At 41.4% G+C, this 7,642-nt stretch overlaps 1 long non-coding RNA gene across 1 annotated transcript; it reads left to right on the top strand.

The window, feature by feature from the left end:
• The first annotated feature begins 4,360 nt into the window (after positions 1-4,360).
• LOC309340337 lies at positions 4,361-5,695 on the top strand. Its single transcript, XR_014155943.1, has 2 exons — positions 4,361-4,473; positions 5,270-5,695. It is a non-coding gene; the product is annotated as an uncharacterized lncRNA (long non-coding RNA).
• The last annotated feature ends 1,947 nt before the right edge of the window (positions 5,696-7,642 follow it).

Here is a 7,642-nt window from a genome sequence, read left to right as displayed (position 1 = left end):
GAGGGTCCCTTCAATTCAGCACAGTAACTGAATCCTCCTCCCCCAATGCTGGAATTCTTATCACAAGGCCCTGGGTCTGCTGCCATTTGATGAAGAGGTTTAGAGGGCCCCTGGCCCTCCTTCACCCCATTTCTTTGCCTCTCATGTAGATGCGCAGTTAAGTAACAAAACTGCTTATAATGGGATTGCAATTATCTGTGGATGACAACTCCAGAGCAGGTCACTGTATGTGTACAAGATTGCTCACCACCTGTGATTTAGTGCCAGCATGCTCCAGCAAATGTTTTGCAAGGTTTGCTAATAACATGAAAAGGAAACATGCACATTTTTATCTAGCCCACTTTTTGCATTTCTCATGCTGCCTCTGACCTGCTTTGCCTACTCTCTACACTCAGCTGTTTGTTGGTTAATCTCACCTTTACTCAGCTTCTGCTTCTTTCTTCCCATGGCTTGTTTGAAGATGAGCTTTTTGATTCGTTGGATTATGGAGGCTGTGGAGCATGCACATATGTCTGAATAGAAGATGGTCCACCTTAGCTATTGCCCTCTCCAAGTTCAAGAAATCACAGCTTGTCTCCTAAAGATTCCTTTTACTATAGCATGCAAGAGCAGATTGGAAAATCAAATGCACTGCAGCTAATGTTTCCGTTTTAACAAGCTCTTCTCTTTGAGACCCACTTTCAGTAGAATATATGAGTTACTGGCTTTTTCAGTCTATTTTTCCCTCAGCAATAGAATTTGTTCTGTCTTTTCTACCACCTTTTCAAATGGAATACTTTTTCCCCCTTCTAAAAGAGCATCATTTTCAGCAGAGCTGCACACCCAAACGATAGATGTGAGATATGGAGGAGGGGGGAGAAAGCCATTAGATGTATTCACTTTTCCTGTTGCTGCAGGATTGCTTCTTACAATGCATTTTATAGTGCTTTGTTCAGTCTGGTTTTTATGTATCTCAGATAACAAGCTTCCATCACTTTTCTCAGCTGTTAGAGAAGAAAGCCAAAACCATGCGACACTTCAGCACAAATGCTTTCCCATTTCTTTGAAAGTCCCTTTTCTCCATTCCCCTGAAACTCCTTGAATGACACCCAAATTCACAGAAATTACAATTAGTTTATATTATTTTGTAACGATCTATAGCCAAATGCAGGCACCACCCACATCGCCATCAGAGTTCCACCAAGGCAACTCCCATTCAATTTCCAGCCTTTCTAACATGTACATCTCAAGCCAAACACAACATTAAGGGAGCAATGTAATGTAGATGAAGCTGGCGTAAAGCAAGCTGGTGTAAATTAAGCTGGCATAAAGTTACACCAGAAACAAAACCTCATTCAGCAGGAGGGCTGCTGCTACTGTGCCCAAGCCTAGCAAAGGGGAAACAAGCCTTTAAAATAGTTTTATGCTGGGTTGACAGGTCATGTGACCTAGCAGAATGGGCTTAGGGGACAACAAGCCACCCATTTCTGGTCAGCTGAGCCATCTTGTCATATGATTGCCCGCTAAATGCGTGATTGCAGTGGTTTATCTTTATTTTTAAAAAACATATATAGCAACCACTAAGGAACCCGGTCTGGATCAGGACCCTGTAAAAGTGGGGATGGGATCAACCCTCCCAATGTCATTTTTGCTGATGGGAACATATTATCCCACTTCCCATCCCCCAAACCCTGCTATTTGTCTCTAGTCAAGTTAAAGGCAGTTAACAGGGACACGGGTGGCGCTGTGGGTAAAACTACAGAGTCTAGGGCTTGCCGATCAGAAGGTCAGCAGTTTGGAAGCACACAGCACAAGTAGATAAACAGGTACCACTCCAGCGGGAAGGTAAATGGCGTTTCCATGCACTGCTCTGGTTTTGGTGTTCCGTTGTGGCAGAAGCGGCTTAGTCATGCTGGCCACATGACCCGGAAGCTGTACGCCGGCTCCCTTGGCCAGTAAAGTGAGATGAGCGCCACAACCCCAAAGTTGTCCACGACTGGACCTACTTTACCTTTAAACAACATTCACTAAATCGTCAATAAAACAGCAGAGTTTATAACTCTATTAAAATCAACTAGCATACAGTACAGTGGTACCTCGGGTTACATACACTTCAGGTTACATACGCTTCAGGTTAAATATGCTTAAGGTTACAGACTCCACTAACCCAGAAATAGTACCTCCGGTTAAGAACTTTGTTTCCAGATGAGAACAGAAATCATGCTCCAGCAGTGCGGCAGCAGCAGGAGGCCCCATTAGCTAAAGTGGTGCTTCAGGTTAAGAACAGTTTCAGGTTAAGAACAGACCTCTGGAACGAATTAAATACTTAACCCGAGGTACCACTGTATATAAAAGAGGAAACAACAAGGTTTAGCCCAGTGCCTAAACAAATAAGTTGTTGGAAAGGTCCATGGGCAGATGGAAAAGGCATCTTCTTCATTGCCTTCAGAGCTCTTCAGATCAGGGTGGAGACTTTCTGCATTCTTTAAACTTTAAAAAAGATAATCATGCTCTTTTCAGGTGCTCCAAAGGTAGTCTCTGTGGTTGCTCAACGTTATCTTTTGGGGAAATGTCTTTAAGGAAGAACTGCATGCCTCTCTACCATACACCAGTTCAGCCTCTTTGGAAAGAAAGTTCCACAATCATGGTATTGCAACCGATAATGAAGTGCTGAGTATCTTCATATTCCACAGATTCTTTTGTATGCAAGAATAAAATTAGAATCCAGGAAAAGCTTTCTATAGGAAAAAGTAAGTCATTTTTTACTCTCATTGTTCTGCCCAGTCCCCATGGGCCTAACTTGTGCAATTTCCAGGTTCTCCTTTTGTTCACCTCATATGACTAACATGTTCCACAGTTAGTTATACTAAAGAGGTGATAAACAACATCATACTTACAGACTTACTTGTATCCTTATAATCCTTTTACCTTCTATAAATAGTTAACATTGATGCTGGTGACAGCTTGTAGTAAGTGTAACTGATTTATTACAGCAAATAATCAGCCAATATTTACACAGCAATATTTCCTAGAATTGTAGAGTTGGAAGGGCCCCTGATAGCCCAACCCCCTTCCAGTGGCAGACGAGTACTATGGCGCCCCATGTGAGGCCAAAATGTGACCCCCAGCAGCCCTCAGGCTGCCTTCTGAAATGCCTTTCGGGTAAGCAGGTGCCCAGTTTTGAAAAGGAGGTGCAAGGGCTCTGGCAAGGTACTAGAGCCCTTCCACTTCCTTCCCAAAGCTGGGAAAGTGCTAACTAGGTTTTGGGAAGACGGGTAGTTGAATCTTTACCGCTCACACAACCCTAAATCCATCCCTGCCCTTGCAATGCAAAAATCTAAAGTATCCATGACAGATGGACATCCAACCTGTTTCAAAACCTCCAAGGAAGGAGAGTCTACCATCTTCTGAAGCAGTCTGCTCCACTGTTGAACAGCTCTTGCAGACAGAAAGCTCTTCCTGATGTTTAGTCGGAATCTCCTTTTTTGTAACTTAAAGCCATTTGTTTGGGTCCTACCCTCCAGAGCTGGAGAAAACAAGCTTGCTCCATCTTCCATGTGACAGCCCTTTAGATATTTGAAGATGGCTATCATATCTCCTCTCTTTTCTAGGCTAAACATACCCAACTCCCTCAACTGTTCCTCATAAGGCATAGTTTCCAGACCCTTGATCATCTTGGTTGCCCACCTCTTTACATGTTCCAGCTGGTCAGAATCTCCTTTCCTGTAACTTGTAGCCATTAGTTGAAACTCCCTTAACCGAGACTCCTAAGGCTTGGTTTCCAGACCCTTGATCATCTTGGTTATCTCCCACTGCATGTATTCCAGCTTGTCAATATCCTTCCTATAATGTGGCACCCAGGACTGGACACAGTACTCCAGGTGTGGTGGGATCAAGGCAGAATAGAGTGGTACTATTACTTCCCTTTAATATACTATGACAAACTAGCCCAATTTGGCTTTCAACCATTGCACTCATGTCCCGATTGCACATTTCTCACAGGTACCTGGTTGACCACTAGTATAGGATGCTGAGTTAGATGGGCCCTTGAACTGAACCATCAGGGCTCTTGTGGTTGTCTTGTACTCCAAGTTCATGCTATTCAATGTCACTTTAACTGTCAAGATATTCATCTTGGGACCTGTAGGCTAGCACTGTGCAACAGGTCTCTTCCCCTTTCTGTCCCCTTCCTGCCCCTCAAGCCTGTGGAGCAAATTTTTAGGGTGGGGTGGGAGCTGCAGAGGAGGGGAAAGTTGTGTTGCCCAAGTGGAAGCCTTTTGTGCAGGCAGAATGGCAGCATTAGATAATACAACCCACAGTTTTTAGTTTGAAATCCTGAAAATTCTCAGCTGGAAATCAGAACACAGAAACACCCAACTGAATTTCGGCCATCAGGATTTGTTGGTCAGAGGAAACGGCCTGAACTGACTTGAAAGTGTGTGAGAGAAAGAAGAATCCTGCTCTTGAGACGTCATTGTCATTCTTGCACGAGAGGTATTCCTTTTATTTTTCTTTATTTCATTTTTCCATTTTATTTGCCTTCAAGGCATTATGTAGAGTTCAAAAAACATGTGCTGCATGCTGATTGAATGTTTGTGAGTTGGGGAGTGGGAAGCTTTTTGCAGGAAACGTTTAACTTGAAAACAGTATTGTCATTTCTTATACGCGTTAGCTTGGTATTATGCTTCTGGTAAACAGTTTTAGAATTACTTATGAAGGTACTTGAATGAATGCCTTAGCACATTTTAAATTATTTACCAACTTTAAATAATATGTATGACAGAGAATAGTGAACAACTAGCAAATCAATAGCAAAGCAAGTTATAAATTTAGTGTGGCGCACAAAACACATCAACTCAAAAATCATAGAATCATGGAATCATAGAGTTGGAAGAGACCACAAGGGCCATCGAGTCCAACCCCCTGCCAAGCAGGAAACACCATCAGAGCACTCCTGACATATGGTTGTATAAATGGAAAATGTATAAATGGAAGTTCTAGGCTAGAAACATGAAACTCAAAAGCAGAACTAACCATATCACCCAAAAGTGATTAAGATTGGCACTGGAGTAGAAAAACCCAATAGATCTAATGGGAAATATTAATTTGTGGAAGTGGTGTTTGTTTTGAGCTTGCACTAACTCTCCTTTCATATGTAAGGCTGTCTTTCAAGGCTAGGTTAGTGCCTTTCAGAATTAACACACACTATTATGTACTGATGCTAATTATTCCAAGTTGAATTTGCAGGCATTCACTTTGGTCTTTTCATCTCTTCACATCTCCTAAGCAGAATGACACCCCGCTTTAACAGCGTCTCCCTGAAGTAAAAGCCCCAAGAAGGTCAGAAGAAAAACAAAGCATGTTAGCCTAAACGAAAATGAAGATAGGGAATTAAGGAATCGCTTTCTTTAAAAACAACAGCCTTGCAGCTTAAGCTGTAACAGACATGAAAGAGCAAGAGAACAAGATGTTCACCTATGTATTTACGAAGAGAAGAATCGCTTTCTTTCCAAAGGGATTATTTATTACAGTCCCAGAAACTGCCGTGATGCACTGACTGCTTGACACGGTTATAGAAAATCAATGGGATTCAATCTGAGAAAGTTGTGTTGCATACATTCAAACCTGACAGTTGCATAAATCAGTATTTCAGGCTTTTTTTTTTCTTTTTCTTTTTGAAAACCATCAACTCTAAATAAAACTAGATTCAATTGTATACTTCCCCCCTCCTTCCTTTAAGGCTGAGTTTGTGACTGATATTTCATTTTTCTTCAGAAAGGCCTCTATTACCAATTGGCATTCAGCTGCCCTGTATGGCTGAGTGATGAAAGATCTTTCTCTCTTTATATATATATAAAAATCTGATTAGGGAACCTGTCTTCAAAGCATTTTCACTTGTTCAGATTTCTCTGTTTTAGAGGACACTGAGGTGAAAACTTCTTCTAGAGGAACTGCACAGTTACAGACAATCCTTCACCTACGGGTAAACTCAATTCCCTCAGATAGCCTTTGCCCTTTCATGTGGCAAAATACTATCTTGTCATTTCAGTATTTTCTTTGTACTATTACAGTAGCAGAGAGAAGTACCACAAATGTGATGCTATTTTAAGCTTAACCGTATACTTAAACCCATAGACGCATGGTCTGATATTAGTATTTTCCAACTAACACTGACCACAATTGCTGCCATCTTATACATAATGCAAACTTGCTGCTATGTCAGCATATTCCTTGCTTTTACTACTGCTTCCCCAATTTTATGATTGGCCATTTGACATGATTACAGTGTGTAGATCAATGTCAATAGCTCTCACGGTACCAGATGAGATTGTGTGACATATCTAATCGAGGGTATGTGCTTGAATGCTGATATTTTTTAATACTGGCACAAATAAATATCAAGAGCAAACACAACAACATTTTAAGATTTTATAAACTAATTCAAGTACTGTAAAGGGATAAACATGTACAAAAATATGCATATCTGTTTTTTGTAAACAAAGCTTGCGTAGAACTTTCAGTCAGATGAGATACGTGAAATCTTAATGTGACATATATGCTCAAGGGATCTGAACTGACCAGGAATGAGAATTTGGGCTCAATGCAAATAGCTCAATGAAGATGTTGACCAAGCGAGCAGAAGTTTTGAAAAAGGCAAAAACCATGCTAGTGTCACAATTAAAATGCACCTTATATTTTCAAATGTGATTTGAGTAAATTTGGCAGCGTTAATAAGCAGAACTAGAGACAACCTAGTAAGTTAACTTTTGTTAGACACATTTATACTTACCATATAATGTTTTCAAAGAATGCTTTTATAACATGTATCTGACCTCTTTAGTCTATCCTTTATTTTTAATTTTAATTTTAAAGAGTAGTAAATATAGTTGTGTTTTTAACTCAGTTAACCTGAAAACCTGTGATCTTTGCAGGGCAAAATGTATCAGCTTTAATCAGAAATAGTTCAAGCCTTAGTGACTGCCTGGGTGGGTGTGAATGGGTTTTGCTTACAGGGAGGCTAAGAAGTAAAGAAGCAGGTTTAATCTTGCTAGGATATTAGAAAGATTTGCAATGTTGGCCATCTGGATTTCTGCTACTTTAAACTTTGGGCCTATGGAAATGCACGTTGTCCCCATGCAGAGAGCAATACTGAGACCATTCAAACTGGATCTTGGAATAGAACAATGCCGTTTTCATATTCCATTTGGCTTTCTGGGTTTTGCGTGTTTAGACCCAGAAACCTCCCCCTTAAATAAACACACATTTGACTCAAATTTTAGTTTTGGTTTTTGGCAGATTTTAGGCCACAATTTTATTGATTACAGAAAAGTGAGTGGTTCCATAGGCTCTGGTTCGACTAGCTCCCTACACCCTTGCAGGTAGCGCTGACCCAGAGCTCTATCATAGGTCAGCCAAGGGTGAACACCTGAGGCAGGTGAAAAGCCCGGGAACAGACTCTGTCCACTCCCCAGATGCTCCCCTGGACTCCGGCACGGGCACAACCCCCTCTCGGGGGTAGACCAAAGCAAGCTGAGTCCCTGGATTCCTTTAATGGAATACCTTCACGTAGGGATGGTGAGACTGTTCCCCGATCCCTATCACCTGAACCAGTGCCTACCTGCAACCTTACAAGTTGTGACAAATTGCTACATGGCAGGCGAAA

This window comes from Podarcis erhardii (assembly GCF_964252035.2).
Source record: "Podarcis erhardii genome assembly, chromosome: 4".
Classification (NCBI taxonomy): domain Eukaryota; kingdom Metazoa; phylum Chordata; class Lepidosauria; order Squamata; family Lacertidae; genus Podarcis; species Podarcis erhardii.
Note: the sequence above shows the minus strand (reverse complement) of the source record. Positions and strands in the feature narration are given on the sequence as shown.